The 8,825-nt window shown below is 39.0% G+C and overlaps 1 long non-coding RNA gene across 1 annotated transcript; it reads left to right on the top strand.

Moving 5' to 3' along the window:
- The first annotated feature begins 770 nt into the window (after positions 1 to 770).
- Positions 771 to 8,821, top strand: LOC139961575 (uncharacterized). Its single transcript, XR_011790916.1, has 5 exons — positions 771 to 984; positions 2,876 to 3,060; positions 4,046 to 4,138; positions 5,950 to 6,078; positions 6,498 to 8,821. It is a non-coding gene; the product is annotated as an uncharacterized lncRNA (long non-coding RNA).
- Positions 8,822 to 8,825: the final 4 nt, after the last annotated feature.

An 8,825-nucleotide genomic window follows, 5' to 3' on the forward strand; every position in this document is an offset into this window, starting at 1 on the left:
TTTACGTTTTTGGTTGTGTTGACAAAAAGAGTTGGGGTGGGGGGTATACACCATCCACACAACCCGTGGATTTGTGCCTAAGGGGGGGGGGGGGGAGGTTTCTAAACTACAGAAATTGAAAAGTTTACTGTTTTATCAAAAGGTGCGCTGTTCTTTTTAAGAAAAGGGGCTCTTTAGAGGTTCCCTTGTCACTGTGACCTGCATCGGCCGGGCCCCACCCCACATTCACATTGTTTTCAGGCTAGAAGGTTTTTTCTATAGGATGTTGCGAACAGTTCAATCTTATCGTTCACATGATAAGGTGAAAACCTGAATTAGCCCCGACACCGCGTCCTCTCTTCAGTTTCACCCATCTGGATACTTCAGACTTCACAGAACCGTCATATGCCAAATCTGTGAGTTTCGCCATAGGACACACCAAGACTTAGCAAGAATTCAAGTATTTTTCATAGCTCATTACTTTAACTCATTGAATATGTCAGTAAATTTCGACGTTTATTTTGTCGCGATCGCCAGGTCTGACAAGCGGTACGGGGGCGGGGGGGGGGGTGGGGGTGTCACGGGAAAGGGTCTCCGAACTTGCTCATGATTCCACTTTGGCCGACCAGTACCATATATCTTATTAACCGCCCTTCAATATGCAGCGATGATAAGAAAGATCTCATTTAAAGTGATCAGGAGTGTCAATACTGAATATAGTGCCATGGGGTGGGGGGGGGGTGCTCACCCCAGACATTTGCACGTACGGTGCACGTCACTCGCACGCGCACACACTACACGTACGGGTCTCTACGTACGTAGGCCTGTTGAAAAGATGGCGCGCTACTACTACTATTAGTGAGACCGCATCTCGTATCAACTTGGAAAAGAAAATCGACGTCTGCTGTGACCAAGACACCAAGTATTGCATAGCCTAAGCATCTTACTGAAAATCAAGGATGTGCACTTTTATCATTAAAATTCGGGACGTTTATAGGCCAAATAGTAAGTAGTATTAATGCAGGTGCTATTTGAGTATATTGGCTAGTTTAGTGTAACGATAGGCTAGGACGACAACGTACATTGCGTATTACTAAACCTTCACGTCAGCCAGAAAATTAACACTAGGCTGCAGCTGCATTCGTAGACAATACAGACTCGCATGAATGTAATGTAGCCTAACATTAACAATGCGTGCTTGCAATGTTAATGTTGTTGTTATTGACAGGACACTGTCATTACTAGTGGGGTTCCACAAGGGTCTGTTTTGGGTCCCTTGTTGTCTGTTGCCTATATAAATGACATTGACGGAGATATTAATTGTGTACAGCTAAGAAGTTTGCTGATGACACCAAACTGTCTTCTTCTGACTGAGGTCACTTTCAATAGCGATTCTGAGATTGACAAATTTCAAACGCATTTGGATAACGTTTCTTGATGGTCTCAGGGATGGCGAATGATATTTAATATTGATAAATTCAAGGTAATACATATTGGTAGAAGTAACCAAAAGTATACCTACAATCTTAATGGTGAGGAGTTACAGGAGGTCTTTGTTGAAAGAGACCTAGGTATCTACATTGACTCATCTCTGCAACCTTCTAAACATTGTCTCGAAGCTGCTTAAAGAGGTAATAGGGGTTTAGGTATGATCAAGAGGAACTTCAGTTTCTAAAAGAGGACATAGTTGTTAGGCTTTATAAGCAGTTGGCTAGGCCTCATATGGAGTATGTTGTGCAGGCTTGGAACCGATATTTTGCAAAGGATAAGGGAGTAGGCCTACTCGAAAAGGTCCAGAGAAAGGCTACTAGGATAATTAGTTCCTTATTATAGGCAGTTACAACTTTTGAAAAGAAAGGTTACGTGGTGACTTGATTCAGGTTTTCAAGATTGTGTATCAAGTTGACAATTTATCCTTCACTGACTTTTTCATGTTTGCTAAATAGTAGTTGTACCAGATGTCAAAAAAACAAAAAACTCACACAAGTCACAAACTATTTGGCATAACTTTTTCTAATAGGGTTGTGAATGAGTGGAATGGTTTGCCTGAGAAAGTTGTACCGGCAAGTAGTGTGAATGGGTTTAAGAATGCTTTGGACAAGCACTTAAAGCATTGTAATCGGGTCTGAGTGTTTGTGTCTTCAGTTTTTTTTTCTCCTATAGGGTCCTTGATGGGGACTTGAGTGTCCCTCCTGATCCTTTTTTTCTAATAAACTAAATAGTGCCAATAGTACTACTTATAGGCAGCTGGACTGGCCTAATTGTCACTAGGTTAGGCCGAGCTTCCAGAATAATGTATGTTTGCTTAGGCCTATGCAATTGCAGAAGCCAACCTTCTTAACCATTTTGAACTAGAACTTTAGAAGGTTAACTTAACCTTTAGAAGGTAAGCTTAACTTTTTCTTTGCAAATGTTACAAGAATAAGCTGAGCTAGAGTCGTGCCAGCAATGTCACTGCATGAGGGAAATTCACAGTGACAGAGTAAGTAATTGCTCTTGCACCCACAGATGCATGTTCGGTATACAGTATTACTCAATTACTAATCTGGATTTAAGATTATAGGTATGTTTATCAGCTGGTTGACAGTTATTTAAGGTATCATTTTATTATTATACTCCATCAGTGATCTTCCCTTTTCCAACTGCATTACTGGAAAGACTCTTGCTCAGCCGCATTACACAAACACTTGACGAAAAGAATTCCGCAGATAGCTGATCATGAACTATGTTAGGAATCCACATGCAATACTGGTCATGAAAATAGTGCGAGACAAGATCTGTTTTTCAAGCTATGTTTATGGTTTACTAAAATTAAGAAAAAATGAATTGTAATTTTAATAAATGAGCCCTACTGATAACCAAGATTTTGATTATCTATTTTTTCTTTCTTTTACAGTACAGAAATGCAGGGTTTCCCTACACCATTCCCCACAAAGGTAGTATGGCAGAAAACAGGTGGAAATTTACCATGTATAATGGTTGATGTGAAAGCTTGTCCAATCATTCAGAAAATTTTGAAGAAGAACAAACTTTCTGAAGCTATTGACCAAATGGCTAACAAGAGTCACCATGAAACTCCAGGTTTGTAGACAAAAGTTGAATATGGTGGCACAACTTCAAATTTGTTTTGGACTTGTGAGCAAACAGAAACATTTGAGCATTCTAGGTACCTTGCAGTCTTTGTTCCTAAATGATGATATTTTTGCTGATGTGGTTAATGGTCATTTGTCTAGGAATCCAGATATTGCTATGGACTATTGTGATGGAGCCAACTATAAATCTAATGCTTTATTTCAAACTATGTTTTTTTTCACCTTTCCAAGCGCTACTTCATTGTGCAAGAGATGGACACTGATTGCTTTGATAGGGAATGCCATGTATATGATGTTGTAGAGTCATACAATACATTAATTATAAGAAAGCCAGAGTTTTACTTATCACTGTACTTTGCCATTATACAAATAAAATACAAAAAAAAAGAGCTATGTAGTGATCAAGTGTAAGCTTCATGAAGAGTATTTTGAGCTGTAGATGTCTATAGATATTCATAAAATCAACTTTGTTGTTCCAACATCACCATTACTAGCTGCACAATGGTATTTCCTGTAAGTTTTTAAGTTGTGTTATTTACTACTTTTGTATTTTATTGTCAGGTTGAAGCGGGGTGGGTGTATATTTCCATTCCATCCCGCCCCCAACCCCTTCCCACCCAGGATCATTTTACGCACAGCAGACCCTTAGCAAGCCTCAAAAATTTGCTGTGAGAACTTAAAACACTTAAATTTTTCATTCTTAAATCTTTCCTCCTTAGTATCACTATTCAATGTCCTCTTTGTGTAGCTTCTGTAATCATATTAGCCAGAAATGAATAATTGATAAGGTCACACCTGCATCCAACAGAACAAGGCATTTAGCTCTCATGCCACACGCTCCTTGCAGCTGGTGCCGGGACCGCGGTGGCAAAAGGCATGAATTTTTAATGCCTCATCTTTAATGGCAGAGAGACTGTGAATAGAAGTGTTATAAATGTTACCAACGAGGATGTTGTCTACTCTTTGAATTTCAGGTTAGGCAAGAGTGTTTTGGGGATAAGACTCACCTTGGACCCATCTCTGAAGTTCTGGCAGGTATAACTTATGGAGATGCTCCCAGGACACATGTGCGTTGGAATTTTCCTTGTCTCTGGCCCCCTCCACCTTCCATTCTTCTCTCCACCCCCCCCCACCCCTCTGCATTTATTTAGTAAGTTCACATTCTTAAAGGTACCAGAGCTTACATTTCTAAACTACGGCATCTCTGGTTTAAGATTATAAATAGCAGAGCCACCCTCCTATTTCTGTTTATAGATTATATGATTTGCGTACCAGTATAAAGTATACCTACTAGGTTCGGTAGTATGTCAGTTGATAAGGTTTTTTGTGTCATGGGCAAGACCGTAATAAGTTGGTGTAGGGTTACACAGCAGTTGTACGGGTATGCTACTGTAGACAAGGATGGAATAAAGCGCCCTCGCTACTTGTTGTGTTCTAAGACGCCTCTCACCAGCACAACAGTGTCCTGTTTAATATAAGCTTTTACACTGGTACAAGAGTAAACCACCTGTATCAGCCCGAAGACCCTCTCATCAATAAAGTGTATTGTTTCACATAGCAGAGAAAACCGTGGAAAAATTAACAGAGAAAATGCAGCCAACTAAAAATTCTTGGAATGAATGTAATATTGTAAACATTGATCAAGATCTAATAATATGGCAAAGTTTGATCAAGGTACCAGTTTACTTATGAATAGAAAGTCTTTTTGTTGTTGTCTGTAGTTAGTTAATAGCTTAGCTGGCCTATCCCCCAATCCCAACAATTTTTTTAATGTTATTTGATTAAGCATTATCTTGACCGTTCCTATGGGTTGCCAAAAACTTAAATATCCTTGCTTAAAAAAATTGTAAAAATCTTCATCATTAATCCAAAACAAAAAGCACTAAGTAATAGAAAGAGAGAAAATAAAAGGGATGGGGGAGGGCATTTTGTTTTATCAATGTGCCTGGTCTGACAGTCGTAAAGATACCATACATGTGTACAGATACAGGTTATTAAACAAGTAGTGAATTGCTACCAGCCACTCTACTGATTGCAGGTTTGACTGCCAGTAGTCAATGTGGTTTGAATACCCTCAACAAACTCTCTATTCCTTGGCTTTTATGCTCTCTGTCTTTGGCCTATGAAAAATATATACCAAAGCTATAAAGACGAAAACACAACCTACGTGCTGTAAAATGCCTTTCCTTTACACTTTCCCTAACAGCAAAACAGTGCTTAACATTGCTAGTGTGGTGCTCAGATGTTCAAAGTGGTGATCAGACAATTTCAATTGCAGGAAAATTTCTTGTTTTAAGTCTTTAATATTTATAGAAAAACATCAGGTTTCAACAAAATTTTGAAAAAGCAAAAACAGACAAATAAAATTTTCAACTACATCAAGAAATTTCAACTGCATCAAGATTGATGTCAAGTAAATGAAATTGAAACCAAAGAAAAAGAACAAGGAAATGCTTATCATTTTGAAGGAAACAGGAATTGCCATGAAAGACAGATTTACACCCTACTTTGGATGCTATCAGTTATAAGTCTGTCTGTTTCACTCTTCAAGAAAAGTGAGAAAACCCATCTCCGTACGTTTCCTCCTCCGCTACACAGATTTGAATCTCTCCTCAGCAGTTCCATTTCTGGCTTAAATCATGCTACCCCCCTCCCCATCCCACCACATTAAAATCCTGCTACAACCCTCCCACTCCCCAATTCTGTGAAACTCTGCTATCATCCCAACTCCCCCCCCCCCCCGATCGTAGGCTAAACTAGAATGGTCTGTCGTCACACCTCTGGAGGGTGGTGTTGACCCACTCTCAGTCGATGGATTACATCATCATCATCATCTCTCACTCATAGATCTACTTTTCTCTCCTCATCCTCGCTACAGATGTGAAGGAGATTGAGCTGTACGTGCAAGCCCAGGAGACTGAAATTAAAGAATCCAAGGAGGAGAGTGAGGATGGAGAGAAGATCAGAACACAGAAAATAACAACCAAGACTGTGACCATTCACTGAGGTAATAGTCTGCCAGAGCTTACCACTTACTGCTGGTGGAGAGAGAGAGAGATGGAAGGTCGTTGTCATTCCTCCTGTTCAAGACGCGGCTACATAACCTAGCTGTGGATTGTGATCTTACAATTCATTTTAGTCCTGTATTCTCCAGCTTCCTCTCTCTTAATCCAGCACAACCCTCTTAAAACTTAAATTAAGTTGGCTACAGTATGTAAGAGTGTGAGTGTGTGTATGTATATAAGTTCTAAAGCCATGAGAGACCATACTATGGCCAACTCAATACATCACATGCATAAATAGGTGCGCTTCTGTTGGGTTTGATACAGTCATGGTAGACTTCTATTATGATCTCTTCAATGTCTCTCTCTTGTACGATCGCAGTTTTCCATCCTCTCTCTCTCTCTCTCTTCACAACTCTTTCAGATCAACCGGGGACGGTAGAAACGACCACAGTCAGTATCTTGAACAGCGAGACGGAAGACAACGATGACAGGGCACCCTCCCCTACCCCCGAGGGCAGTCAGAGCGTGGAAGGTTTCCTCTCGAAGGACTCGTCCCTCTCGCCGACCAAGAAAAAGAAGAAGTTCCGAAAGCCATCATTCTTGTCAATTAAGAAAAAGGACAAAATGGCGGAGAGCTAGAGGAAGAATCGCTACTTTTTAAATGACGAGTCAAATATATTTTCATAAGTTTGTTTGTGTGGAAAGTTGGTTGTAAAGGTTAGTAAGCAGTACTATTAGAGTTCAACTGTCCGACGCTGTGAGAAGGAGAGGCGGCCAGCATATATCCCAAGTACTGATCACAATAATCCTTCCTCCACTCTCGTTATTACGATTTTTTTATATTTTTTACTCTTCTTTGCAAGTACTATTTTTGTAGACACATTATGACAGCTACATGTAAGTCAAGTATATGCCCACTCTCGAGTGTCCACGGTGACGGGAAGTACTCAGGGCAGAGGTCAACGGTATAAAAATGTCCAGATTTTTTTTTTTTTTTTTTTTTGGGCTTCCATTATATAAGTTTATTGGGTTTTTCATAAATCCTTTGGATATGAGATGTAATCTTCATTTGTACAGCAAAGCCAAGCTTAAAACCAATCTACTATATTTTTTCTTAATTCATAATAATTAAATGGCTAGACATGTAAAAAGTATTAATATATTCCTCATTACTAAGATAGTTCTTCAATGTTGTTTCATGTATGTCATATTTATGAAATATTAAACTGCGTTCTGTTTTTTTAAAAAAATTTTAACACAGAAAAAGCATTGAAATACGGCGACCGGTTGTTAAAGTATGAAGTCTGTTAGCCCGCTGTTGACTCGTTATTTGTATCTAGTCTTGCTCTTGATTTCTGAAAGGTGTAGCTATAATGATGATGCAGAATAATATTTGCCTGTAAACTTCAAATGCATTTCACAAGTTTAAAAAGCCAGCATGGGGTGTGTGAATAAACCTGTAGTTATGCATGCTGTGATTTGATAATAAGGGAAAGGCTATCTTCAGATCATAAGGAAGTGTATTCCCTTGTACCTCTGGGCTGGTTCTGTGACTGGGCTGTATCATTGTCCCATGGATAAATCGAACAGTCGTACCAAGGGCCAAAAACTTGGCATTGTGTCCACATGGTAAACATGTATAACTTAACATTGAACACAAGCCACTCCAGGAACAGGTGCTCATGGGATATTGGTGTTATGGCTATGATTATTTATTAGCTGATGTTAGAGCAGTGCAGTGCTAATGAATATTCATGAATTTGTATTGACATATCAAAGTATTCAGATCAACAGGAAGAGAGTAGCCAAGTAGAATACATCACATTTCATTCAACAACTTTCTATTTGTGAGGTTACCATGGTGATGTGGTTGCAATGGACATTCTGCAGCCATTGTGTGTATGTCGGGGTGATGCCTTAAGAGATTTAGAGACATTAAGAGATTTGTGACAATAGCAGAGGTTGAAGGGAAATATTACAGATGGAAAGTGGCAGTATTTATAGACAAGTTTGGATCAACTTATGTTCGTTACAGATGTACTGAAACTACAAGCACAATGAATATTCATGTCATATATCAAAATTAGCATGATTCCTATGCCTGATTTTCCATGTTTTCGTCATGTGAGCGTTCGTGTTTAATGGAGGGTTTTACAGTCACCATGGGAACCGATACCCCAGGGATTGTAAAGTTCATGCATGTAGTTAGCTTAACTACAATTTTTGGAAAAATATATTCTTTGCACAGAAATATAAAAAAAGAATGGAAAAAAAAATTGGGAAGGTGAGGTATAACTGCAAGACTGTAAAATGATACAAAGTTCATGAAAAGTTTAAATTGAGATAAAAAGTTGAATGTATATATATCCTGTATGGTAGTTAATTAGTGTTATGTAACCAAATTTGAATATTGGCATAACGAAACCTAAAAATGGTTATCGAAGAGTGAATGATGACGGTCAGAAACGCTGTAAAGAAATTGCCATGGTATTAATCATGACGTTGTATTTGTACGGCAAGATCACCCAGGTCGATCTGAAGTGTTTTTTTTTTCCTTTCCAGAAAAGAGGTTCTGTTTTGTGACGCGTTTGGTTACTTTGAAGAGTAGACTTTGGATCGACTCTTAATCCCAGACAGGGGAGTGACAGGGTCTTCTCTTTTCCAACATTTATAGTTTTCGGACAAAATTTACTGCTACCCTAACCTTTCTAAACTCGGAATTAATTTTCAATCAAAAATGGTGGGGCGG

This window comes from Apostichopus japonicus, chromosome 20 (assembly GCF_037975245.1).
Source record: "Apostichopus japonicus isolate 1M-3 chromosome 20, ASM3797524v1, whole genome shotgun sequence".
Lineage (NCBI taxonomy): Eukaryota > Metazoa > Echinodermata > Holothuroidea > Aspidochirotida > Stichopodidae > Apostichopus > Apostichopus japonicus.